Source organism: Anomaloglossus baeobatrachus, unplaced genomic scaffold (genome assembly GCF_048569485.1).
Source record: "Anomaloglossus baeobatrachus isolate aAnoBae1 unplaced genomic scaffold, aAnoBae1.hap1 Scaffold_366, whole genome shotgun sequence".
Taxonomy (NCBI): domain Eukaryota; kingdom Metazoa; phylum Chordata; class Amphibia; order Anura; family Aromobatidae; genus Anomaloglossus; species Anomaloglossus baeobatrachus.
In genome coordinates, this window is record NW_027443010.1 from 236,473 (window position 1) to 262,364 (window position 25,892).

General features: G+C 51.6%; 8 non-coding genes and 2 pseudogenes across 8 annotated transcripts; all 10 read left to right on the forward strand.

The window, feature by feature from the left end:
• The first annotated feature begins 7,457 nt into the window (after positions 1–7,457).
• LOC142273756 (U2 spliceosomal RNA) lies at positions 7,458–7,648 on the forward strand. The gene has a single exon (XR_012738206.1). It is a non-coding gene; the product is annotated as a U2 spliceosomal RNA (small nuclear RNA).
• Positions 7,649–9,035: 1,387 nt separating this feature from the next.
• On the forward strand, positions 9,036–9,226 carry LOC142273757 (U2 spliceosomal RNA). The gene has a single exon (XR_012738207.1). It is a non-coding gene; the product is annotated as a U2 spliceosomal RNA (small nuclear RNA).
• Positions 9,227–10,613: 1,387 nt separating this feature from the next.
• On the forward strand, positions 10,614–10,804 carry LOC142273758 (U2 spliceosomal RNA). Its single transcript, XR_012738208.1, has one exon. It is a non-coding gene; the product is annotated as a U2 spliceosomal RNA (small nuclear RNA).
• Positions 10,805–12,191: 1,387 nt separating this feature from the next.
• LOC142273759 (U2 spliceosomal RNA) lies at positions 12,192–12,382 on the forward strand. Its single transcript, XR_012738209.1, has one exon. It is a non-coding gene; the product is annotated as a U2 spliceosomal RNA (small nuclear RNA).
• A 1,387-nt stretch (positions 12,383–13,769) lies between these two features.
• LOC142273889 (U2 spliceosomal RNA) lies at positions 13,770–13,911 on the forward strand (annotated as a pseudogene).
• Positions 13,912–14,608: 697 nt separating this feature from the next.
• LOC142273793 (U2 spliceosomal RNA) lies at positions 14,609–14,805 on the forward strand. Its single transcript, XR_012738238.1, has one exon. It is a non-coding gene; the product is annotated as a U2 spliceosomal RNA (small nuclear RNA).
• Positions 14,806–16,192: 1,387 nt separating this feature from the next.
• On the forward strand, positions 16,193–16,383 carry LOC142273760 (U2 spliceosomal RNA). Its single transcript, XR_012738210.1, has one exon. It is a non-coding gene; the product is annotated as a U2 spliceosomal RNA (small nuclear RNA).
• Positions 16,384–17,770: 1,387 nt separating this feature from the next.
• Positions 17,771–17,961, forward strand: LOC142273761 (U2 spliceosomal RNA). Its single transcript, XR_012738211.1, has one exon. It is a non-coding gene; the product is annotated as a U2 spliceosomal RNA (small nuclear RNA).
• Positions 17,962–19,348: 1,387 nt separating this feature from the next.
• On the forward strand, positions 19,349–19,539 carry LOC142273762 (U2 spliceosomal RNA). The gene has a single exon (XR_012738212.1). It is a non-coding gene; the product is annotated as a U2 spliceosomal RNA (small nuclear RNA).
• Positions 19,540–20,926: 1,387 nt separating this feature from the next.
• Positions 20,927–21,031, forward strand: LOC142273878 (U2 spliceosomal RNA; annotated as a pseudogene).
• The last annotated feature ends 4,861 nt before the right edge of the window (positions 21,032–25,892 follow it).

Genomic DNA, 25,892 nt, shown 5'->3' on the forward strand with positions numbered 1-25,892 from the left:
TCTTCAGGAGCTCCAGCGTCTGATTCAGGCAGCGGTCGCAGCGCACGGGCCCCTGGCAGTGCAGACCCACATCAGGGCTGCCGGGGTTAACCCGTCGGCGCTTGCCCCTCGTCCCCCCAGCAGCGGCGGGCGCCAGTCGCGGCCCCCCCGCAGGTATTCCCCGGGCGCGGGGGGGGCGAGGAGGAGATGTAAGAGCCCCTCCAGGGACCCTCCGCAGAGTGCAGCGCAGCAGCAGCGTCTGGCTGCTGCAGAGGCCGGCGGGAGGAATCTTCGTTCCAGCCGCGGCGGTCGGGAGGTGGGAGTGGCCAGCACGGGGCCTGCTTCCGGTCCCGGCCTCCGGGCTGGAGTTACTGAGACGGCAGCGGCTCCAGGCCGGGAGCGCGCTCGGCGCAGGAGAGAGGCCAGCAGATCCCCCTGCAGTCGGCGGGGGGACCGCGGGGCTGCACGTGGCGGTAGGTCCGGCGCCGGGGGGGGGTCTGCGGTGCCTGACCCCGGTGCGGCTGAGAGAAGGAGTGACGGCGGGAGCCCTGCGGCAACCGCCGGGTCACTCAGTACCGCTGTGCAGCCCCCGGATGTGGCAGTCTCCCGTGGGAGCGGGAGGACTCGGCGGATGGAGGCCTGCAATAGCCCAGGAGGGCCAGAGGCGACGACGGCTGAGATCCGGAGCCGGGCGTCTGGTCGTCCGCGCCCAGAGGCCCCTTGCAGTCGGCAGGGGGGCGGGCGCAAGAGGTCGAGGCCCGGGGTGCCGGCGCGGGGGACAGGACGGTCTCCTGGGTTGTCACCCCGGGGCAAGAGATGGAGCGGGGATGACTCTGCCCACGCGGCGGCCCTGTCTGGCGGCCGTGGTGGGGGGGGGTGCTGCGGCGGCGCCCCCCGGATGTCGGATGGAAGATGAGGCCAGCGGCGAGGAGGGGGAAGAGGCTTTCGGTTCGGAGGAGTCGGATGGACGACAGACGGAGGACAGCGAGGCGGCGGTCTCGGGAGACGCCGAGCGGCGGTCGGGTGAGACGGCCGCGGAGGCGGCAGGGGCTGCGCTGGCGGGGGGCTTGGGGGGGGGGGGCGGCTGCGGCTACGGCAGCGCCCGCTGGTTTCGCAGTGTGGAGTCAATTGTTGGGGCTGTTGCAGGGGCTGGCGGCGGCTTCGGGAGCGGGGGGGGGAGGGGGCCCAGGCGCCGGTGGCGGCGTGGGTGGGTGCAGCCGGTTTAGGGGCCTCGGCGGCGACGGGGGGTGACGGAGCGGGTGCGAGTAGAGGGGGGGGCGAAGGGGGGAGTGAGACGGGGGGGGGAAAGGAGAAGGAAAAGGAGAAGGAAAAGGAGAAGGAAAAGGAGAAGGAGGATGAGGTGGTGCGCTTAGATGATAGGGCTAAAAGCGAAGTTTATGTTTGTTTTGAGGGCCCGCTGGGGGCCCATTTAAAGAAGGAGGTGCGGGAAAAAATTTGGAAAGGGGAATATGTGGAGATATTTTCTCTGCTTCCCCTGGAGAAATTTAATTTGGATAGGGTTAAGCCGAGTGATTCCAAAAAGGAGAAGGACGAGGAGGAAAAGCGCCGTTATAGGCTTATTCCTCGGACTTTTGCCAACTGGCTACAGGCATTTGCGATTTTGGCGAGCGTGGTCGGGGAGAAGGAGCCGGAGCATTGTTCGGCTTTGTTCGGCTACATGGATGCGATAGGGGAGGCTTATCGAGTTTATGGCGGACTGGCGTGGCTGCGCTACGACGAGCAATTTAGGCAGCGGAAGGCATTGCGGCCAGATATGCGTTGGGACCATAAGGATATTTCCTTATGGATGCGATTGATGTCGGCACCGGCTCAGCCCTTTCGGGGGGGCGCCGGGGGTTCGGGGGGGGCCGGGTCCCCGGCAAGTTTCAAGAAAGGTTTGTGTTGGCAGTACAATGAAGGGCAGTGCAGGTTTGGAGCGGCGTGCCGTTTTAAGCATGAATGCTCCGGATGTGGGGGGGGACATAGCTTGTCCAAATGTTTTAAAAAAGGAAAAGGAAAGGCTGGTGATGGGGCTGGTAAGAGGGACGACGCCGGTGAAGGTAGAAGTGATGGTTCCGTTTTTAAATAGGTATCCGGACAAGGAGGCGGCGGCGTTGTTAAGTTCTGGTTTTTCGGATGGTTTTCATATTCCGTCGGTTGTTAATGCATCGGTTCCGCCGTATCGTAATTTGCGTTCCGCTCGGGATCACCCGGAAGTGGTGGATGAGAAGCTGGAAAGGGAGGTGGCTTTGGGCAGGATGGGCGGCCCTTATGTCGCCCCGCCGTGCGGGAATTTGGTGGTGTCACCGTTGGGGGTGGTACCAAAGAAGGAGCGGAATAAATTTCGGCTGATTCATCATTTGTCTTACCCGGAAGGGTTATCGGTGAATGATGGCATTGCGCCGGAGTTGTCGGCGGTATATTATGTGTCGTTCGATAAGGCGTTGGACCTGGTTAGGGCGGCGGGGCGGGGTGCATTGATGGCAAAGGCGGATGTGGAAGCAGCGTTTCGGTTGTTACCGGTTCATCCAGATAGTCAGCATTTGTTGGGTTGCTGGTGGGATGGCAGTTATTATGTTGATCGTTGTTTGCCAATGGGCTGTTCCATTTCGTGTTCGTACTTTGAGGCATTTAGTTCGTTTGTTGAGTGGGTGGTTCGGGACGTGTCCGGGCTTACGTCCATCATTCATTACTTGGATGATTTCCTGTGTGTCGGGCCGGCGGGTTCGATGGTTTGTGCGGGTTTGCTATTTGCGTTGCAAAAAGTTGCGGCCAGTTTCGGGATTCCTTTGGCGCCGGATAAGACGGAAGGCCCGGCGCCGGTGATGTGTTTTCTGGGAATTGAAATTGACACCATTGCTATGGAATGCAGGTTGCCGGCGGAGAAGGTCCGTGATTTGAGGTCCGCAGTGTCAGGGGTAAAAGCGGCGAAGAAGGTGCGGCTTAAGGCGGTGCAGTCTTTGCTTGGAAAATTGAATTTTGCTTGCAGAATTGTGCCAATGGGGAGAGTGTTTGCGAGGCGTTTGGCGACGGCGACGGCCGGGGTACGGTTGCCGGCGCATTTTGTGCGGATCACAAAGGCGATCAGGGACGATTTGGAAGTATGGGATCAATTTTTGCAGCATTTTAACGGCCGGACGCTGGTGATGGAGAGGGTGGCGTCTAACGGGGCGTTGCAGCTGTTTACGGATGCGGCGGGGTCGGCCGGGTTTGGGGCTGTCTTCAGAGGTCATTGGTGTGTCGGGCAGTGGCCACAGGCGTGGCGGGAGAGCGGCTTGGTTAGGAATTTGGCTCTGTTAGAGCTATTCCCCATTGTAGTGGCAGTGGAGCTATGGGGGTCGCACTTTGCCGGAAGGAAAGTGTGTTTTCATTGTGATAACCAGGCGGTGGTGCACGCGATTAACAACTTGTCTGCTAAGTCGGAGCCGGTGGTGGTGTATTTGCGGCATTTAGTGTTGAGATGTCTGCAGTTGAATGTGCAGGTAGTGGCAAGGCACGTTCCGGGTGTTGACAACGAGGTGGCTGATGCTTTGTCTCGTTTTCAGTTCAGCAGGTTTCGGGCGCTGTTGCCGTGGGCGGACGAAGTTGGAGTGGAGTGCCCCGAGGATTTGTGGCATCTGGTGAGGCGGTGATCTCAGACTTGATTCGGAACTCGGTGACCGAGGTGACTTGGTGCCGGTATGCTAAGGTGTGGGCTGAATGGGAGGAGTTGTTGCGTCTGATGTTTGGTGGGGAAAGCGTGGATTACTTGGTGGCTTTGTTGTCATTGGTGAGTACGGAATTTTCAGCCGGGCGATCGGCATCGGCTGTGGCACATCGGGTGTCGGCAGTGGCATTTTGGTTAAAAATGAGAGGGGAGCGTGATGTTTCACAGGATTTTCGGGTTCGTCAGGCTTTGCGGGGCTTTCGCCGTGGCGTACGGGAGAGGGACAAGAGGCGCCCTGTATCGTTTGGTTTGTTGAGACGGATGGTGGGTGGCCTGAGCGGCATTTGTGAGTCTGTGTACGAGACGGTTCTATTTACAACGGCTTTCGGTCTCGCTTTTTATGGGGCGTTCCGGATAGGCGAGCTGGTGAGCCCGTCCAGGGTGACGGGTGGTGGTTTGATGTTTGAGGACGTGCAAGTGAGCAGTAGTCAGGTGGAGTGCCGGATTCGCCGGTCAAAAATGGATCAGCTGGGCCGTGGTAGATTGGTGGTGTTATATGCGGTTCCAGGAGAGGAATTGTGCCCTGTGCGTTTAGTCGAGAGATTTATGGCCGTGAGGGGAGGCTTACCTGGCCCGTTGTTGCGGCATTTGAATGGGTCGTTTTTGTCGAGGTTTCAGTTTGTGGCGGTGCTGCGGCTAAGTCTACGTAACGCGGGGGAGCGCCCGGAGGAATTCGGGTCGCATTCATTCCGAATTGGTGCAGCAACGGAGGCAGCCCGTTGGGGGCTTGGAGATGAGGTGGTAAAGCGTATTGGTAGATGGGAATCTTCTTGTTTTCGGCGGTATGTGAGACCGCAGTTGTTATAGCATCATGGGACTTTGGTTACGTGCGGAAGGTTTGAGGAAAGGGGTGTTTTTTGATGTGTTGGTGGTTGTGCTGTTATTGGTTTTGATATTTTCGTTTTGTTTTATTTGTTATAGGGAAGTGCCTGATCTGGATCTTGGGGCACTCCTTCGTATTTTGGGGTGCCCGTCGGGCGGAGGTCCGCCCGAATGGTCGACAGCTGGGTTTGGATCGTGCGCAGGCGACTGTTCGATGGATCGGAGTTCGGGGCATGGAGTGGGGCAGGGTGGTCCCGGAATTTCGTTTCCATTGTAAAGTTGAGCGGCCCCCGGATGTGCTGGTATTGCATGTGGGGGATAATGATCTTGGTGCCAGGGCGTCGCGGGATTTGATCCGAGACATAAAGATTGATTTACTGCAGTTGTGGAAGCGGTATCCTGGTTTGCTGGTCGTATGGTCTGACATAGTGACCAGGTTGGCATGGAGAGGGGCTCGGTCGGTGGAGAAGGTTAATAAGGCCAGGGCCCAGGTGAATAGGGTAGTGGCTAGGTTTGTGACCAGGAATGGTGGGATTGTGGTACGGCACAGGGATTTGGAGCCGGCTGATTGGCGATTTCGGAGGGGTGATGGTGTGCACCTCAACGAGGTCGGTCTGGATTTATGGGCGTTGGGTCTGCAGGATGGTGTGGAGCGTGCTTTTGGTGTGTGGCGGGTCCAGGCCACGTAAGGTGTCACGTGGTCTGTCCTGTGGCGGTGGGGGTAGGTCTGGTCCAGAGGTTTGGAAGTGATTGGTGGCTGGACCGGGAGTCATTGTCTTGGTATGGTGGCTCTCGGTTTCCGGGATGTGGCAGGCACGGGGTTCTGCCAAAGTGTGGGGGTCAATCCGTGGGTGATTGGCACCTCGTCTCTGGGTCGGTGTGTTGCGGCCGGGGACAGGGGGAGTAGTAGTAGTGGACTGGGCCTACCCCGGGGGGTATTGTAAATGTTATTGTCTATTGTTACCGTTATGTGGTTGTTTTGGGTCGCCCGTTGGACGGCGTCCCTAAGGTACTAGTCTGTAAAACAATAGGCAATAAAAAGGCTGCTGTGGCCATTTGAACCAAGTCGCATGCAGTCCGTGTGTTTAATTTTAGAGGATAAGGGGGTTTGGTTACACAGACATCATGACCGGAGAATCCTCCCTCAGCTGGTCAAGAAAGCCACGGACCCACTTGGGGGGAGGGGCGACATGACCAAGGGGGAGGTAGGGAGTGATGGGTTAATAGGGACAGTGGTATATGCCTAATATGGCTTTGGGGGATGGTTTTAGCCGGGGAGGAAGAGGAGGAGCAGGGAAAGGGTTAGCTGGGAGAGGAAGGAGTTACCTCCTCTTCTGTTTCCGGACGCCGAACGATCCCCGCCCACCCTCCCTTTGTGTTGTCATGTGGGAGATGTTTTTGGGTAGTTGGGATACCTTTTGTCACAGTAGCGGTGGGGGTAGGTCTGGTCCAGAGGTTTGGAAGTGATTGGTGGCTGGACCGGGAGTCATTGTCTTGGTATGGTGGCTCTCGGTTTCCGGGATGTGGCAGGCACGGGGTTCTGCCAAAGTGTGGGGGTCAATCCGTGGGTGATTGGCACCTCGTCTCTGGGTCGGTGTGTTGCGGCCGGGGACAGGGGGAGTAGTAGTAGTGGACTGGGCCTACCCCGGGGGGTATTGTAAATGTTATTGTCTATTGTTACCGTTATGTGGTTGTTTTGGGTCGCCCGTTGGACGGCGTCCCTAAGGTACTAGTCTGTAAAACAATAGGCAATAAAAAGGCTGCTGTGGCCATTTGAACCAAGTCGCATGCAGTCCGTGTGTTTAATTTTAGAGGATAAGGGGGTTTGGTTACACAGACATCATGACCGGAGAATCCTCCCTCAGCTGGTCATGACCACAGGTGTGATAACATCTAGAATTGGCATCTGGTGCGATCTCTCCGCTTCCACTCCAAAGAAAGTTACCTGTTTATTCCTATCATGCATTGGTTTTTGGGGTTTTCTTTGAGTAATGATGATCTCTTTAGTAGTCTGTTGGCGCCCTCTCCTGGAGGAATAGTTTGCTTGCTCTTGGACATTCTAAAAGAGAGGTCATGATAGACATTGAGCTTCTGAGCTCAATTGGGGACAGTCATGGGTGATGAATGTTTGCAACCTACTGCGAAGCCTCATACCGCAATATAAGGAACGTCAAATACTAAGAAAGGGCGGCCTATGAAAGAATTACTACTTTCAATAAGTACACTTAAACGGCTAATTGGGAATAGAAAAACTGTAAAAAGCCCTCTGAGAAAGCCCCCCTCTAACCTTTGATAGTAAGCTTTTCTGTAGTCTGCCTGTTGATGTATTTTCCGTTTGAACTGTGCACAACATGAAGAGACGGAACACTGGCGGCTTGTCACAATGCCCCCCGATGACATCACAATAGCGCTGCTGCCTAGAAAACAAGCTGCGCAGAAGAAGTTGTTCTTTGGGTGGGAGGGTGGGCTAGTGGAAGGAGGGGGCAATCTCTTTTTTTCCCGGGTGGTAGGGGGATGACAGGAGAAGGGAAGCGGGTGGTGAGAAAGGTACAGAGGGCAGGGTTTGGGGGCTGGGAAGGAAAGGGAAAAGATTAGGGTTTGGGGATGATGAAAGGGCTTTCTACGGGTAAGGATGGCAAAGGGTGGCAGTGACGGAAAGTCAGGCAACCTGTCCTGTCCGTCTTTTTGTATCGTGAATTGGAAAGACTGCAAGGGGGAGGGGAGTTGCTTGCGCCCTAAAGGAGGAGTTATTCAGATTCATTGCAGTGGGCGGCGGCTGCAAAACGCACCATTCTTCTTGTTTTGGCTCTGCAAAGCAGCCTTTTCAAGGGTTGGCTTGGGTGACAAAATGTCTTGTGTAGGCGTGGGTTTGTCTCCCTCTCGCTCTCTCTCCCTAAGATGTGTCCGGCATAGGCCAGGGTGCCACTCGAGGCCCAAACCAATTCTGGTTATCGCTTCTCGGCCTTTTGGCTAAGATCAAGTGTAGTATCTGTTCTTATCAGTTTAATATCTGATACGTCCCCTATCTGGGGACCATATATTAAATGGATTTTTAGAACAGGGAGATGGAAAAAGAGCTTGCTCTGTCCACTCCACGCATTGACCTGGTATTGCAGTACCTCCAGGAACGGTGCACCCCTTCTTAACCCAGTTTCCAAAAGCAGAACTCAATTCACCTGATTCATATTAGCCCGATTTAATGAATTGGAAGAAAGCATACGTCTTCATATGCACCTCAATTTGGCCCATTCACTTTTCACACTTCCTCCTTTTGTTTTTTATCTTTCACACTTTTGACTTTCTTTATTCATCCAAATAGCAAACTCATCACCACTCAACCTGACCAACTCGGCTATGTCCCCGTGCTGCAGTTCTCTGTCTTATCTAGATCATTTGCAATTGAATGGAATAGATCCCTTTTGGACAAAGTGGATTCACCTGCTGCTGCAGTGACCACAGGTGTGATAACATCTAGAATTGGCATCTGGTGCGATCTCTCCGCTTCCACTCCAAAGAAAGTTACCTGTTTATTCCTATCATGCATTGGTTTTTGGGGTTTTCTTTGAGTAATGATGATCTCTTTAGTAGTCTGTTGGCGCCCTCTCCTGGAGGAATAGTTTGCTTGCTCTTGGACATTCTAAAAGAGAGGTCATGATAGACATTGAGCTTCTGAGCTCAATTGGGGACAGTCATGGGTGATGAATGTTTGCAACCTACTGCGAAGCCTCATACCGCAATATAAGGAACGTCAAATACTAAGAAAGGGCGGCCTATGAAAGAATTACTACTTTCAATAAGTACACTTAAACGGCTAATTGGGAATAGAAAAACTGTAAAAAGCCCTCTGAGAAAGCCCCCCTCTAACCTTTGATAGTAAGCTTTTCTGTAGTCTGCCTGTTGATGTATTTTCCGTTTGAACTGTGCACAACATGAAGAGACGGAACACTGGCGGCTTGTCACAATGCCCCCCGATGACATCACAATAGCGCTGCTGCCTAGAAAACAAGCTGCGCAGAAGAAGTTGTTCTTTGGGTGGGAGGGTGGGCTAGTGGAAGGAGGGGGCAATCTCTTTTTTTCCCGGGTGGTAGGGGGATGACAGGAGAAGGGAAGCGGGTGGTGAGAAAGGTACAGAGGGCAGGGTTTGGGGGCTGGGAAGGAAAGGGAAAAGATTAGGGTTTGGGGATGATGAAAGGGCTTTCTACGGGTAAGGATGGCAAAGGGTGGCAGTGACGGAAAGTCAGGCAACCTGTCCTGTCCGTCTTTTTGTATCGTGAATTGGAAAGACTGCAAGGGGGAGGGGAGTTGCTTGCGCCCTAAAGGAGGAGTTATTCAGATTCATTGCAGTGGGCGGCGGCTGCAAAACGCACCATTCTTCTTGTTTTGGCTCTGCAAAGCAGCCTTTTCAAGGGTTGGCTTGGGTGACAAAATGTCTTGTGTAGGCGTGGGTTTGTCTCCCTCTCGCTCTCTCTCCCTAAGATGTGTCCGGCATAGGCCAGGGTGCCACTCGAGGCCCAAACCAATTCTGGTTATCGCTTCTCGGCCTTTTGGCTAAGATCAAGTGTAGTATCTGTTCTTATCAGTTTAATATCTGATACGTCCCCTATCTGGGGACCATATATTAAATGGATTTTTAGAACAGGGAGATGGAAAAAGAGCTTGCTCTGTCCACTCCACGCATTGACCTGGTATTGCAGTACCTCCAGGAACGGTGCACCCCTTCTTAACCCAGTTTCCAAAAGCAGAACTCAATTCACCTGATTCATATTAGCCCGATTTAATGAATTGGAAGAAAGCATACGTCTTCATATGCACCTCAATTTGGCCCATTCACTTTTCACACTTCCTCCTTTTGTTTTTTATCTTTCACACTTTTGACTTTCTTTATTCATCCAAATAGCAAACTCATCACCACTCAACCTGACCAACTCGGCTATGTCCCCGTGCTGCAGTTCTCTGTCTTATCTAGATCATTTGCAATTGAATGGAATAGATCCCTTTTGGACAAAGTGGATTCACCTGCTGCTGCAGTGACCACAGGTGTGATAACATCTAGAATTGGCATCTGGTGCGATCTCTCCGCTTCCACTCCAAAGAAAGTTACCTGTTTATTCCTATCATGCATTGGTTTTTGGGGTTTTCTTTGAGTAATGATGATCTCTTTAGTAGTCTGTTGGCGCCCTCTCCTGGAGGAATAGTTTGCTTGCTCTTGGACATTCTAAAAGAGAGGTCATGATAGACATTGAGCTTCTGAGCTCAATTGGGGACAGTCATGGGTGATGAATGTTTGCAACCTACTGCGAAGCCTCATACCGCAATATAAGGAACGTCAAATACTAAGAAAGGGCGGCCTATGAAAGAATTACTACTTTCAATAAGTACACTTAAACGGCTAATTGGGAATAGAAAAACTGTAAAAAGCCCTCTGAGAAAGCCCCCCTCTAACCTTTGATAGTAAGCTTTTCTGTAGTCTGCCTGTTGATGTATTTTCCGTTTGAACTGTGCACAACATGAAGAGACGGAACACTGGCGGCTTGTCACAATGCCCCCCGATGACATCACAATAGCGCTGCTGCCTAGAAAACAAGCTGCGCAGAAGAAGTTGTTCTTTGGGTGGGAGGGTGGGCTAGTGGAAGGAGGGGGCAATCTCTTTTTTTCCCGGGTGGTAGGGGGATGACAGGAGAAGGGAAGCGGGTGGTGAGAAAGGTACAGAGGGCAGGGTTTGGGGGCTGGGAAGGAAAGGGAAAAGATTAGGGTTTGGGGATGATGAAAGGGCTTTCTACGGGTAAGGATGGCAAAGGGTGGCAGTGACGGAAAGTCAGGCAACCTGTCCTGTCCGTCTTTTTGTATCGTGAATTGGAAAGACTGCAAGGGGGAGGGGAGTTGCTTGCGCCCTAAAGGAGGAGTTATTCAGATTCATTGCAGTGGGCGGCGGCTGCAAAACGCACCATTCTTCTTGTTTTGGCTCTGCAAAGCAGCCTTTTCAAGGGTTGGCTTGGGTGACAAAATGTCTTGTGTAGGCGTGGGTTTGTCTCCCTCTCGCTCTCTCTCCCTAAGATGTGTCCGGCATAGGCCAGGGTGCCACTCGAGGCCCAAACCAATTCTGGTTATCGCTTCTCGGCCTTTTGGCTAAGATCAAGTGTAGTATCTGTTCTTATCAGTTTAATATCTGATACGTCCCCTATCTGGGGACCATATATTAAATGGATTTTTAGAACAGGGAGATGGAAAAAGAGCTTGCTCTGTCCACTCCACGCATTGACCTGGTATTGCAGTACCTCCAGGAACGGTGCACCCCTTCTTAACCCAGTTTCCAAAAGCAGAACTCAATTCACCTGATTCATATTAGCCCGATTTAATGAATTGGAAGAAAGCATACGTCTTCATATGCACCTCAATTTGGCCCATTCACTTTTCACACTTCCTCCTTTTGTTTTTTATCTTTCACACTTTTGACTTTCTTTATTCATCCAAATAGCAAACTCATCACCACTCAACCTGACCAACTCGGCTATGTCCCCGTGCTGCAGTTCTCTGTCTTATCTAGATCATTTGCAATTGAATGGAATAGATCCCTTTTGGACAAAGTGGATTCACCTGCTGCTGCAGTGACCACAGGTGTGATAACATCTAGAATTGGCATCTGGTGCGATCTCTCCGCTTCCACTCCAAAGAAAGTTACCTGTTTATTCCTATCATGCATTGGTTTTTGGGGTTTTCTTTGAGTAATGATGATCTCTTTAGTAGTCTGTTGGCGCCCTCTCCTGGAGGAATAGTTTGCTTGCTCTTGGACATTCTAAAAGAGAGGTCATGATAGACATTGAGCTTCTGAGCTCAATTGGGGACAGTCATGGGTGATGAATGTTTGCAACCTACTGCGAAGCCTCATACCGCAATATAAGGAACGTCAAATACTAAGAAAGGGCGGCCTATGAAAGAATTACTACTTTCAATAAGTACACTTAAACGGCTAATTGGGAATAGAAAAACTGTAAAAAGCCCTCTGAGAAAGCCCCCCTCTAACCTTTGATAGTAAGCTTTTCTGTAGTCTGCCTGTTGATGTATTTTCCGTTTGAACTGTGCACAACATGAAGAGACGGAACACTGGCGGCTTGTCACAATGCCCCCCGATGACATCACAATAGCGCTGCTGCCTAGAAAACAAGCTGCGCAGAAGAAGTTGTTCTTTGGGTGGGAGGGTGGGCTAGTGGAAGGAGGGGGCAATCTCTTTTTTTCCCGGGTGGTAGGGGGATGACAGGAGAAGGGAAGCGGGTGGTGAGAAAGGTACAGAGGGCAGGGTTTGGGGGCTGGGAAGGAAAGGGAAAAGATTAGGGTTTGGGGATGATGAAAGGGCTTTCTACGGGTAAGGATGGCAAAGGGTGGCAGTGACGGAAAGTCAGGCAACCTGTCCTGTCCGTCTTTTTGTATCGTGAATTGGAAAGACTGCAAGGGGGAGGGGAGTTGCTTGCGCCCTAAAGGAGGAGTTATTCAGATTCATTGCAGTGGGCGGCGGCTGCAAAACGCACCATTCTTCTTGTTTTGGCTCTGCAAAGCAGCCTTTTCAAGGGTTGGCTTGGGTGACAAAATGTCTTGTGTAGGCGTGGGTTTGTCTCCCTCTCGCTCTCTCTCCCTAAGATGTGTCCGGCATAGGCCAGGGTGCCACTCGAGGCCCAAACCAATTCTGGTTATCGCTTCTCGGCCTTTTGGCTAAGATCAAGTGTAGTATCTGTTCTTATCAGTTTAATATCTGATACGTCCCCTATCTGGGGACCATATATTAAATGGATTTTTAGAACAGGGAGATGGAAAAAGAGCTTGCTCTGTCCACTCCACGCATTGACCTGGTATTGCAGTACCTCCAGGAACGGTGCACCCCTTCTTAACCCAGTTTCCAAAAGCAGAACTCAATTCACCTGATTCATATTAGCCCGATTTAATGAATTGGAAGAAAGCATACGTCTTCATATGCACCTCAATTTGGCCCATTCACTTTTCACACTTCCTCCTTTTGTTTTTTATCTTTCACACTTTTGACTTTCTTTATTCATCCAAATAGCAAACTCATCACCACTCAACCTGACCAACTCGGCTATGTCCCCGTGCTGCAGTTCTCTGTCTTATCTAGATCATTTGCAATTGAATGGAATAGATCCCTTTTGGACAAAGTGGATTCACCTGCTGCTGCAGTGATCACAGGTGTGATAACATCTAGAATTGGCATCTGGTGCGATCTCTCCGCTTCCACTCCAAAGAAAGTTACCTGTTTATTCCTATCATGCATTGGTTTTTGGGGTTTTCTTTGAGTAATGATGATCTCTTTAGTAGTCTGTTGGCGCCCTCTCCTGGAGGAATAGTTTGCTTGCTCTTGGACATTCTAAAAGAGAGGTCATGATAGACATTGAGCTTCTGAGCTCAATTGGGGACAGTCATGGGTGATGAATGTTTGCAACCTACTGCGAAGCCTCATACCGCAATATAAGGAACGTCAAATACTAAGAAAGGGCGGCCTATGAAAGAATTACTACTTTCAATAAGTACACTTAAACGGCTAATTGGGAATAGAAAAACTGTAAAAAGCCCTCTGAGAAAGCCCCCCTCTAACCTTTGATAGTAAGCTTTTCTGTAGTCTGCCTGTTGATGTATTTTCCGTTTGAACTGTGCACAACATGAAGAGACGGAACACTGGCGGCTTGTCACAATGCCCCCCGATGACATCACAATAGCGCTGCTGCCTAGAAAACAAGCTGCGCAGAAGAAGTTGTTCTTTGGGTGGGAGGGTGGGCTAGTGGAAGGAGGGGGCAATCTCTTTTTTTCCCGGGTGGTAGGGGGATGACAGGAGAAGGGAAGCGGGTGGTGAGAAAGGTACAGAGGGCAGGGTTTGGGGGCTGGGAAGGAAAGGGAAAAGATTAGGGTTTGGGGATGATGAAAGGGCTTTCTACGGGTAAGGATGGCAAAGGGTGGCAGTGACGGAAAGTCAGGCAACCTGTCCTGTCCGTCTTTTTGTATCGTGAATTGGAAAGACTGCAAGGGGGAGGGGAGTTGCTTGCGCCCTAAAGGAGGAGTTATTCAGATTCATTGCAGTGGGCGGCGGCTGCAAAACGCACCATTCTTCTTGTTTTGGCTCTGCAAAGCAGCCTTTTCAAGGGTTGGCTTGGGTGACAAAATGTCTTGTGTAGGCGTGGGTTTGTCTCCCTCTCGCTCTCTCTCCCTAAGATGTGTCCGGCATAGGCCAGGGTGCCACTCGAGGCCCAAACCAATTCTGGTTATCGCTTCTCGGCCTTTTGGCTAAGATCAAGTGTAGTATCGTTCGAAAAGGTGGTTTAAGGCTCCGGCCACCTTAGTACAATGATGCAATGCACACTGGAAGGTTGCACTTGTTAGTACTTTGGGAGGATAGTATATCCATCTAGAGGAAACCATGGCCCTACCAGGATTGAGGCTATTAGACTGAGTAAGTGTGGGGGTTATGGTGCAATGTGCCCCAGGAATGGACACCCTGGAGGGAGTCTGAACTTGCTAGGTTGGGACCCTGGTAAGCCTCAGACTCTGTCGCACGCCGCGCCTTGCCTATTCATACTTTCCAAGCATATTGCCCTATCCTGGCCTTCTGGCTAAGAAGGGAAATTTTTATAATCCCGGTCGGAGGTCCGGTCAGCTTTGGGCTGAGAAACCAACACCCGGTTGGAGGTCCGGGTCAGCTTTGGCTGAGAAACCAACACCCGGTTGGAGGTCCGGTTAGCCTTGGGCTGAGAAACCAACACCCGGTTGGAGGTCCGGTCAGCCTTGGGCTGAGAAACCAACACCCGGTTGGAGGTCCGGTCAGCCTTGGGCTGAGAAACTAACACCGGTTGACGGTCCGGGCAGTCTCGGCTGCGAAACCAACGACTAGTAGCTCCCTACTCCACTTGGGTAAGATGCCTCGGTGGACGCTGGGAGCAACAACAAGGCTCAACCAGGCTTCGGCTTGGGGGAGCACCGAAGATCCCTGACCCTTGCTGTGGCCTTCTGGCTCGGAGGGACGGGGTTGATTTTTGGGGATCCTCTTCTCACGGAGGGGTCCACACGAATCCTAGCCTTTGCACTGTTTTTGGTGTGACTTCGGTCATGCATTTTTGCGGTGCTTTGGAAAGCTTCATTAAATCAAAAAATCTGTTCTTATCAGTTTAATATCTGATACGTCCCCTATCTGGGGACCATATATTAAATGGATTTTTAGAACAGGGAGATGGAAAAAGAGCTTGCTCTGTCCACTCCACGCATTGACCTGGTATTGCAGTACCTCCAGGAACGGTGCACCCCTTCTTAACCCAGTTTCCAAAAGCAGAACTCAATTCACCTGATTCATATTAGCCCGATTTAATGAATTGGAAGAAAGCATACGTCTTCATATGCACCTCAATTTGGCCCATTCACTTTTCACACTTCCTCCTTTTGTTTTTTATCTTTCACACTTTTGACTTTCTTTATTCATCCAAATAGCAAACTCATCACCACTCAACCTGACCAACTCGGCTATGTCCCCGTGCTGCAGTTCTCTGTCTTATCTAGATCATTTGCAATTGAATGGAATAGATCCCTTTTGGACAAAGTGGATTCACCTGCTGCTGCAGTGACCACAGGTGTGATAACATCTAGAATTGGCATCTGGTGCGATCTCTCCGCTTCCACTCCAAAGAAAGTTACCTGTTTATTCCTATCATGCATTGGTTTTTGGGGTTTTCTTTGAGTAATGATGATCTCTTTAGTAGTCTGTTGGCGCCCTCTCCTGGAGGAATAGTTTGCTTGCTCTTGGACATTCTAAAAGAGAGGTCATGATAGACATTGAGCTTCTGAGCTCAATTGGGGACAGTCATGGGTGATGAATGTTTGCAACCTACTGCGAAGCCTCATACCGCAATATAAGGAACGTCAAATACTAAGAAAGGGCGGCCTATGAAAGAATTACTACTTTCAATAAGTACACTTAAACGGCTAATTGGGAATAGAAAAACTGTAAAAAGCCCTCTGAGAAAGCCCCCCTCTAACCTTTGATAGTAAGCTTTTCTGTAGTCTGCCTGTTGATGTATTTTCCGTTTGAACTGTGCACAACATGAAGAGACGGAACACTGGCGGCTTGTCACAATGCCCCCCGATGACATCACAATAGCGCTGCTGCCTAGAAAACAAGCTGCGCAGAAGAAGTTGTTCTTTGGGTGGGAGGGTGGGCTAGTGGAAGGAGGGGGCAATCTCTTTTTTTCCCGGGTGGTAGGGGGATGACAGGAGAAGGGAAGCGGGTGGTGAGAAAGGTACAGAGGGCAGGGTTTGGGGGCTGGGAAGGAAAGGGAAAAGATTAGGGTTTGGGGATGATGAAAGGGCTTTCTACGGGTAAGGATGGCAAAGGGTGGCAGTGACGGAAAGTCAGGCAACCTGTCCTGTCCGTCTTTTTGTATCGTGAATTGGAAAGACTGCAAGGGGGAGGGGAGTTGCTTGCGCCCTAAAGGAGGAGTTATTCAGATTCATTGCAGTGGGCGGCGGCTGCAAAACGCACCATTCTTCTTGTTTTGGCTCTGCAAAGCAGCCTTTTCAAGGGTTGGCTTGGGTGACAAAATGTCTTGTGTAGGCGTGGGTTTGTCTCCCTCTCGCTCTCTCTCCCTAAGATGTGTCCGGCATAGGCCAGGGTGCCACTCGAGGCCCAAACCAATTCTGGTTATCGCTTCTCGGCCTTTTGGCTAAGATCAAGTGTAGTATCTGTTCTTATCAGTTTAATATCTGATACGTCCCCTATCTGGGGACCATATATTAAATGGATTTTTAGAACAGGGAGATGGAAAAAGAGCTTGCTCTGTCCACTCCACGCATTGACCTGGTATTGCAGTACCTCCAGGAACGGTGCACCCCTTCTTAACCCAGTTTCCAAAAGCAGAACTCAATTCACCTGATTCATATTAGCCCGATTTAATGAATTGGAAGAAAGCATACGTCTTCATATGCACCTCAATTTGGCCCATTCACTTTTCACACTTCCTCCTTTTGTTTTTTATCTTTCACACTTTTGACTTTCTTTATTCATCCAAATAGCAAACTCATCACCACTCAACCTGACCAACTCGGCTATGTCCCCGTGCTGCAGTTCTCTGTCTTATCTAGATCATTTGCAATTGAATGGAATAGATCCCTTTTGGACAAAGTGGATTCACCTGCTGCTGCAGTGACCACAGGTGTGATAACATCTAGAATTGGCATCTGGTGCGATCTCTCCGCTTCCACTCCAAAGAAAGTTACCTGTTTATTCCTATCATGCATTGGTTTTTGGGGTTTTCTTTGAGTAATGATGATCTCTTTAGTAGTCTGTTGGCGCCCTCTCCTGGAGGAATAGTTTGCTTGCTCTTGGACATTCTAAAAGAGAGGTCATGATAGACATTGAGCTTCTGAGCTCAATTGGGGACAGTCATGGGTGATGAATGTTTGCAACCTACTGCGAAGCCTCATACCGCAATATAAGGAACGTCAAATACTAAGAAAGGGCGGCCTATGAAAGAATTACTACTTTCAATAAGTACACTTAAACGGCTAATTGGGAATAGAAAAACTGTAAAAAGCCCTCTGAGAAAGCCCCCCTCTAACCTTTGATAGTAAGCTTTTCTGTAGTCTGCCTGTTGATGTATTTTCCGTTTGAACTGTGCACAACATGAAGAGACGGAACACTGGCGGCTTGTCACAATGCCCCCCGATGACATCACAATAGCGCTGCTGCCTAGAAAACAAGCTGCGCAGAAGAAGTTGTTCTTTGGGTGGGAGGGTGGGCTAGTGGAAGGAGGGGGCAATCTCTTTTTTTCCCGGGTGGTAGGGGGATGACAGGAGAAGGGAAGCGGGTGGTGAGAAAGGTACAGAGGGCAGGGTTTGGGGGCTGGGAAGGAAAGGGAAAAGATTAGGGTTTGGGGATGATGAAAGGGCTTTCTACGGGTAAGGATGGCAAAGGGTGGCAGTGACGGAAAGTCAGGCAACCTGTCCTGTCCGTCTTTTTGTATCGTGAATTGGAAAGACTGCAAGGGGGAGGGGAGTTGCTTGCGCCCTAAAGGAGGAGTTATTCAGATTCATTGCAGTGGGCGGCGGCTGCAAAACGCACCATTCTTCTTGTTTTGGCTCTGCAAAGCAGCCTTTTCAAGGGTTGGCTTGGGTGACAAAATGTCTTGTGTAGGCGTGGGTTTGTCTCCCTCTCGCTCTCTCTCCCTAAGATGTGTCCGGCATAGGCCAGGGTGCCACTCGAGGCCCAAACCAATTCTGGTTATCGCTTCTCGGCCTTTTGGCTAAGATCAAGTGTAGTATCTGTTCTTATCAGTTTAATATCTGATACGTCCCCTATCTGGGGACCATATATTAAATGGATTTTTAGAACAGGGAGATGGAAAAAGAGCTTGCTCTGTCCACTCCACGCATTGACCTGGTATTGCAGTACCTCCAGGAACGGTGCACCCCTTCTTAACCCAGTTTCCAAAAGCAGAACTCAATTCACCTGATTCATATTAGCCCGATTTAATGAATTGGAAGAAAGCATACGTCTTCATATGCACCTCAATTTGGCCCATTCACTTTTCACACTTCCTCCTTTTGTTTTTTATCTTTCACACTTTTGACTTTCTTTATTCATCCAAATAGCAAACTCATCACCACTCAACCTGACCAACTCGGCTATGTCCCCGTGCTGCAGTTCTCTGTCTTATCTAGATCATTTGCAATTGAATGGAATAGATCCCTTTTGGACAAAGTGGATTCACCTGCTGCTGCAGTGACCACAGGTGTGATAACATCTAGAATTGGCATCTGGTGCGATCTCTCCGCTTCCACTCCAAAGAAAGTTACCTGTTTATTCCTATCATGCATTGGTTTTTGGGGTTTTCTTTGAGTAATGATGATCTCTTTAGTAGTCTGTTGGCGCCCTCTCCTGGAGGAATAGTTTGCTTGCTCTTGGACATTCTAAAAGAGAGGTCATGATAGACATTGAGCTTCTGAGCTCAATTGGGGACAGTCATGGGTGATGAATGTTTGCAACCTACTGCGAAGCCTCATACCGCAATATAAGGAACGTCAAATACTAAGAAAGGGCGGCCTATGAAAGAATTACTACTTTCAATAAGTACACTTAAACGGCTAATTGGGAATAGAAAAACTGTAAAAAGCCCTCTGAGAAAGCCCCCCTCTAACCTTTGATAGTAAGCTTTTCTGTAGTCTGCCTGTTGATGTATTTTCCGTTTGAACTGTGCACAACATGAAGAGACGGAACACTGGCGGCTTGTCACAATGCCCCCCGATGACATCACAATAGCGCTGCTGCCTAGAAAACAAGCTGCGCAGAAGAAGTTGTTCTTTGGGTGGGAGGGTGGGCTAGTGGAAGGAGGGGGCAATCTCTTTTTTTCCCGGGTGGTAGGGGGATGACAGGAGAAGGGAAGCGGGTGGTGAGAAAGGTACAGAGGGCAGGGTTTGGGGGCTGGGAAGGAAAGGGAAAAGATTAGGGTTTGGGGATGATGAAAGGGCTTTCTACGGGTAAGGATGGCAAAGGGTGGCAGTGACGGAAAGTCAGGCAACCTGTCCTGTCCGTCTTTTTGTATCGTGAATTGGAAAGACTGCAAGGGGGAGGGGAGTTGCTTGCGCCCTAAAGGAGGAGTTATTCAGATTCATTGCAGTGGGCGGCGGCTGCAAAACGCACCATTCTTCTTGTTTTGGCTCTGCAAAGCAGCCTTTTCAAGGGTTGGCTTGGGTGACAAAATGTCTTGTGTAGGCGTGGGTTTGTCTCCCTCTCGCTCTCTCTCCCTAAGATGTGTCCGGCATAGGCCAGGGTGCCACTCGAGGCCCAAACCAATTCTGGTTATCGCTTCTCGGCCTTTTGGCTAAGATCAAGTGTAGTATCTGTTCTTATCAGTTTAATATCTGATACGTCCCCTATCTGGGGACCATATATTAAATGGATTTTTAGAACAGGGAGATGGAAAAAGAGCTTGCTCTGTCCACTCCACGCATTGACCTGGTATTGCAGTACCTCCAGGAACGGTGCACCCCTTCTTAACCCAGTTTCCAAAAGCAGAACTCAATTCACCTGATTCATATTAGCCCGATTTAATGAATTGGAAGAAAGCATACGTCTTCATATGCACCTCAATTTGGCCCATTCACTTTTCACACTTCCTCCTTTTGTTTTTTATCTTTCACACTTTTGACTTTCTTTATTCATCCAAATAGCAAACTCATCACCACTCAACCTGACCAACTCGGCTATGTCCCCGTGCTGCAGTTCTCTGTCTTATCTAGATCATTTGCAATTGAATGGAATAGATCCCTTTTGGACAAAGTGGATTCACCTGCTGCTGCAGTGACCACAGGTGTGATAACATCTAGAATTGGCATCTGGTGCGATCTCTCCGCTTCCACTCCAAAGAAAGTTACCTGTTTATTCCTATCATGCATTGGTTTTTGGGGTTTTCTTTGAGTAATGATGATCTCTTTAGTAGTCTGTTGGCGCCCTCTCCTGGAGGAATAGTTTGCTTGCTCTTGGACATTCTAAAAGAGAGGTCATGATAGACATTGAGCTTCTGAGCTCAATTGGGGACAGTCATGGGTGATGAATGTTTGCAACCTACTGCGAAGCCTCATACCGCAATATAAGGAACGTCAAATACTAAGAAAGGGCGGCCTATGAAAGAATTACTACTTTCAATAAGTACACTTAAACGGCTAATTGGGAATAGAAAAACTGTAAAAAGCCCTCTGAGAAAGCCCCCCTCTAACCTTTGATAGTAAGCTTTTCTGTAGTCTGCCTGTTGATGTATTTTCCGTTTGAACTGTGCACAACATGAAGAGACGGAACACTGGCGGCTTGTCACAATGCCCCCCGATGACATCACAATAGCGCTGCTGCCTAGAAAACAAGCTGCGCAGAAGAAGTTGTTCTTTGGGTGGGAGGGTGGGCTAGTGGAAGGAGGGGGCAATCTCTTTTTTTCCCGGGTGGTAGGGGGATGACAGGAGAAGGGAAGCGGGTGGTGAGAAAGGTACAGAGGGCAGGGTTTGGGGGCTGGGAAGGAAAGGGAAAAGATTAGGGTTTGGGGATGATGAAAGGGCTTTCTACGGGTAAGGATGGCAAAGGGTGGCAGTGACGGAAAGTCAGGCAACCTGTCCTGTCCGTCTTTTTGTATCGTGAATTGGAAAGACTGCAAGGGGGAGGGGAGTTGCTTGCGCCCTAAAGGAGGAGTTATTCAGATTCATTGCAGTGGGCGGCGGCTGCAAAACGCACCATTCTTCTTGTTTTGGCTCTGCAAAGCAGCCTTTTCAAGGGTTGGCTTGGGTGACAAAATGTCTTGTGTAGGCGTGGGTTTGTCTCCCTCTCGCTCTCTCTCCCTAAGATGTGTCCGGCATAGGCCAGGGTGCCACTCGAGGCCCAAACCAATTCTGGTTATCGCTTCTCGGCCTTTTGGCTAAGATCAAGTGTAGTATCTGTTCTTATCAGAACAAACTGAGCTAGCTACACTTGACGAGATACGATCAGGGAGACGAGCTCCAAAGCCCAGCCGAGACCGGAAGAGGGAGATCGGACGGAAGAAGAGCTTGGCAGAAAGAAGCAAGAAGACGAAGGCTCGGAGAAGACTTGGGGAGACCAGAGGAACTTCGAGGAGGAACACAGCGGGAGAAGACACCCGGAGAAGAATCCAAGATCCAGCTCCGGGAACTCAAGCAGGAACCAGCCATGGCAAGCAAGCCAGAGAAGGCAGCCAAGAAGGCTCAGGACCCAGGGACCTCCAGGAAGGCTCATCCAGAGGCTTCTTCGGCCCAAGAGGCCCCTACCTCCGACGCCAGCCAGCCGGAGGGAGCCCGGACGCCGCCTGAAAAGGCTCCAACCCTGGAGCCTTGGATGCGGCAGACGGTCGCCCTGAAGCTAAAGGCGGTGGATGGTAGGTTGCCGGACATGTCCAGCGACGTGTTCTGCAAGAAGATGATTCTGGATCAGGGCTTCTCCAGGGCGGAAACCCTGAGTGTCCAGACCTTCATGACTGGCATTTTTCTGGTAACCTTTGCCACGGTGAATGCCTGCAGGAGATACTGGGAGGCGATGAACGCAGCGATGCCGGACTCCCCTTTTCATTCCTTTTTAGGATCCTGTCCTATACAGAGGGATGAGAAGAGGATCACGGTCTCCATGCGGAACCCGCACACCCCAGGAAGAGACATCTCCACGTTCCTGGGACGTCTCTGCACAGTGGTGAGGGAGCCATCCCACATCCTTAACGGCAACGGATTCTGGACGGGTAAGTGGTCAGTAACCGTTCGACTCTACAGGGAACCAGCATCCGAGGATGGTCTCCAGCACCTGCCCCCGACATTCTCTCTGGGAAACTCCTTTGGTCTCATCTACTACCCGGACATGCCACACAACTGCAGGAAATGTGGCGGGAAAGGGCATTCGATGAAGACCTGCAAGGAGGACGCCTGCAGGGTTTGCCGGGTGACAGGACACAGCTCCAAGGACTGCCCAAAGAAGAAGACTTGCAACCTATGTGGACAGGCGGACCACCTTTACAAGGACTGCCCACAGCGGGAGAAATCCTGGGCAAGGGTTGCCGCGGCGACCCAGTATCGGGTAGTCACAGCTTCGTCGACCAAGGCAGCTACGACCAAGGCCACAGAGGCCAAGGACAAGGCGGCCAAGAACCCGGCGACCGTGGCTCCAGCCGATGCCCCAGCAGCCACGGAGTCCAGGGAAAAGAAGGGTAAGAAAACTGTTGCCCCCTCCCTGGTCCCCCCCCCTGTCACCCCTGTCCAAACCCCTCCCCCCCCGGCCAACCCTACTGAGGATTCCACTACCTCCACCTCATTTCCCTACTCCTCAGTTGGTCTCCTCACCCCCCCCCCAAAGCCCACTCTCCCTCCCCAGACCATGAGAGCAGAGGGCCTCAGCACTCTTGCACTTTTCACCGAGGAGGATTTTCCAGCTCTTGTCTCCTCAGGTACAGGCCAAAGGAAAAGGAAGGTGGAAGATAGTCCTGTCGCAGAACCTTCCAAGCTGTTCATTGTGGACCCCAATCCACCCCAGGAAGAGGAGGATGGCCTCCTCCCAGAACCGGACGTGTTGGAGCAGATGGTGGAGTCCCTTGTGGCCGAAGAAGAAATGGAGGAGTCGGAAGCCACTGAGGCACCATCCCTGCTTGATCAGCTAGCAGAAGAGGGTCTGCTGGAGATACCCTTACCAGCAGGTGCCAAAGAGGAAGAACCGCCCGACCGGAGTGGTAACTAAGGCACACCGCCTGCTCTAACTTTCTCTTTTCTCCAATGACTGCTAACATTAACATCTTTTCCATTAATGTTAGGAGCATCAGAGACAAGTTCCGACGTCAGACAATTTTTACGTTCCTTAACACTCAGTCTAGAGATGTATTTTTCCTGCAGGAATGCTCCCTTCCCTCCTCTAGGTCCTTCAACCATCTGGCCAGGGAGTGGACCCATGGCCCATCCTACTGGTCTGGCGGGGGCGACTGTAGGTCCGCGGGGGTCGCCGTGCTGATCAGGGGAAGCGCCTTCACATTGGACTCTGTTCAGGAAATCGTCTGCGGCAGGTTACTGCTCGTGGATGGCACCTGGGCGGGAGAACCTGTCAGGTTCATCAATGTGTATGCTTCTCCTGTGAAGAGCGATCGACTGGAGCTCCTCCAAGCCCTGCGCCCTCAGCTCGCTACCGCCAGGACGGTAGTGATGGCCGGGGATTTCAACTGCCCGATTGAGGAGGATGGACGCAGTTCTGGAACGGCTGCCAAGTTGGACGTCACATCCAAACTGCTCATTGAGATGGTGACCGAAGCCTCTCTTGTGGACGTTGTTGGCTCCATCGGACACGGATCCGTGAACTATTCATGGTGCCGATCCGATGGCTCGCTGCGTTCCAGGATTGACTTTGTGTTTACCTCTCGGGCGGTTGGGCGGAGTGGGCACTCGATGGTCCCCTGCTTCTTCTCTGACCACAGAGCCATTCACTTTCAAGGTGTGCTGGGCCATGGCTTCCCCATTGGCCCGGGCTCCTGGAAGCTGAACTGCTCTCTGCTGGAAAAGGGTGAGATTCTGGAGGAGCTTAGAGCTGCCTACTCCACGTGGCGGGCCTACAAGGCGGGCTTCCAGTCTGTTTCTGACTGGTGGGAATACGTTAAACTCGAGTTCCGTTTCTTCTTTCAGGCAAAGAGTCAACAACAGGCGTGTCTGAAGAGGAGGGACTTCAGGAGACTCCAGCGTGAGCTGCGTTCCCTGCAGGACCTTCTTCGATGCGGCTGGGACGTGAGAGAGGAGCTGGAGGAGACTAAGAGGAGCCTGAAAAGGCACTTCGAGGAGGAGTCCGAGCGAATTGTCTTCCGTTCCAAAGTGGAGAACCTGGAGAAGGGTGAGAAATGTAACTCGTTCTTTTTCAGGAAACTCCACGCCGGTCACACGCCCATGAATGAACTACGAGACGAGAGTGGAAACATGCGACGCGGGAAAGAGAACGTGATGAAGGTCGTCAGCGACTTCTACAGCGAACTCTACGCCCGCAAGACTACTGACCCCGAGGCCGCCGATAAGTTCCTGTCAGGTATCACTAACCATCTTGACCCTGCAGACGCGGCGGCCATGGATGTTCCTCTGACGGTGGACGAGCTGCTCTCGGCCGCCAAATCCTTTAGTTCTGGCAGGACACCGGGCAGTGACGGCCTCCCAGCAGAGCTCTATGTAGCGCTGGGAGACCTAATCTGTCCGGACCTGTTAGGGCTGTATGAGGAGATGGTGGTGGAGGGCAGAATGCCTCCATCTCTGAGGGAAGGAATGGTCACGATCCTGTACAAGCGTAAAGGAGAGAGGTGCGACCTGAAGAATTGGCGTCCCATCACCCTTCTGAACGTCGACTACAAGATCCTGGCCAAGACGATGGCAACGAGATTGAAGACTGTTATCGGACGGATCATCCACCCGGATCAGACCTGCGGCATCCCCGGACGTCGCATCGCAGACAGCCTGGCTCTCATGCGGGACACGGTCGAGTACATCAAAGCCCGCCGGGTGCACGCAGCCCTGATCTCGTTGGATCAGGAAAAGGCCTTCGACCGTGTTTCCCATGAGTTCCTGGGCAAAGCTCTGCACAGGTTAGGTTTGGGTAACATGTTTTGCTTGTATGTCCAACTAATGTATTTTGATATTCACAGCTCGGTGTTGGTAAACGGCTGGAAGACTGACCCCTTCCCGGTCCTCTCAGGGGTCAGACAAGGCTGTCCTCTGTCACCTCTTCTTTTTGTTTGTGTTATAGAACTCTTTGCAGAGGCTATCCGGCGGAATGGAGAGATCAGAGGGATCACCGCACCAGGACCAGAACGCTTCGAGGTCAAGTGCTCGCTCTACATGGACGACGTGACCGTCTTCTGCGCGGACCGGCGCTCAGTCGACACCCTCGTCCAGACCTGTGAGACCTTCGGACGGGCTTCGGGAGCCAAAGTCAACTGCGGGAAGCCGGAAGCCATGCTCTTCGGGGACTGGCAGCCGGCCTCTTCCGCCCCCTTCCCTTTCAGCATCCAGCCGGATTTCATCAAGGTTCTTGGAGTCTGGTTCGGGAAGGAAGGAGCAGCCCTCAAGTCCTGGGAGGAACGCTTGACCAAGATCACCCAACGGATCGGTCTGTGGAGCCTCAGACGCCTCACCTGTGAGGGCAAAGCACTGGTCCTGCGTAACGAGGTACTGCCCGTGCTGCAGTACACGGCCCAGGCCTGGCCCCCCCTTGCCACCGTGTGCAGGGCCATTACCAGGACGGTGTTTCGTTTTGTCTGGGGATCCAAGATGGACAGAGTAAAGCGGAGCATCATGTACAAGGATCCTCGCAAGGGTGGGAAGGGCGTACCCGATATCCCCACCCTCCTGCGATCCTCCTTCGTATGTGACTGCGTTCGCCGAACTCTGCGAGTCAAGAGAGGTTCCGCGGGTGGGTCCATGTCTCGCTTCTTCCTGCTCCCCCTTTGGAGACGGTTAGGCTGGGACAAGTGGGACAGCTCCTTCCCCTACAACTGGACGGCGCCATGGTTCTACGGAGACGTGGTTCGGTTTGTGAGGGAACACCAACTGGAGGGACTCAAGCCTGATTTGTGGAAGCCAAAGACTATCCACAAACTCATCAGAGCCAAGGACGAAATGGAGAACATTCCAGGACTTCATCACGACACACTGGAGACTGTTTGGACAAACGTGTCATCGGCTGGATTGACCAACGGGCACAAGGACTTGTCATGGATGGCGATACAGGGCGGACTGCCCGTCCGGTCATTCATGCACGCCCGGAACCTGTGCAAAACTCGGTACTGCCCAAGGTGCCCCTTCGTGGAGGAAACATCGCTGCACGCCTTTTGGGACTGCCGTTTCGCAC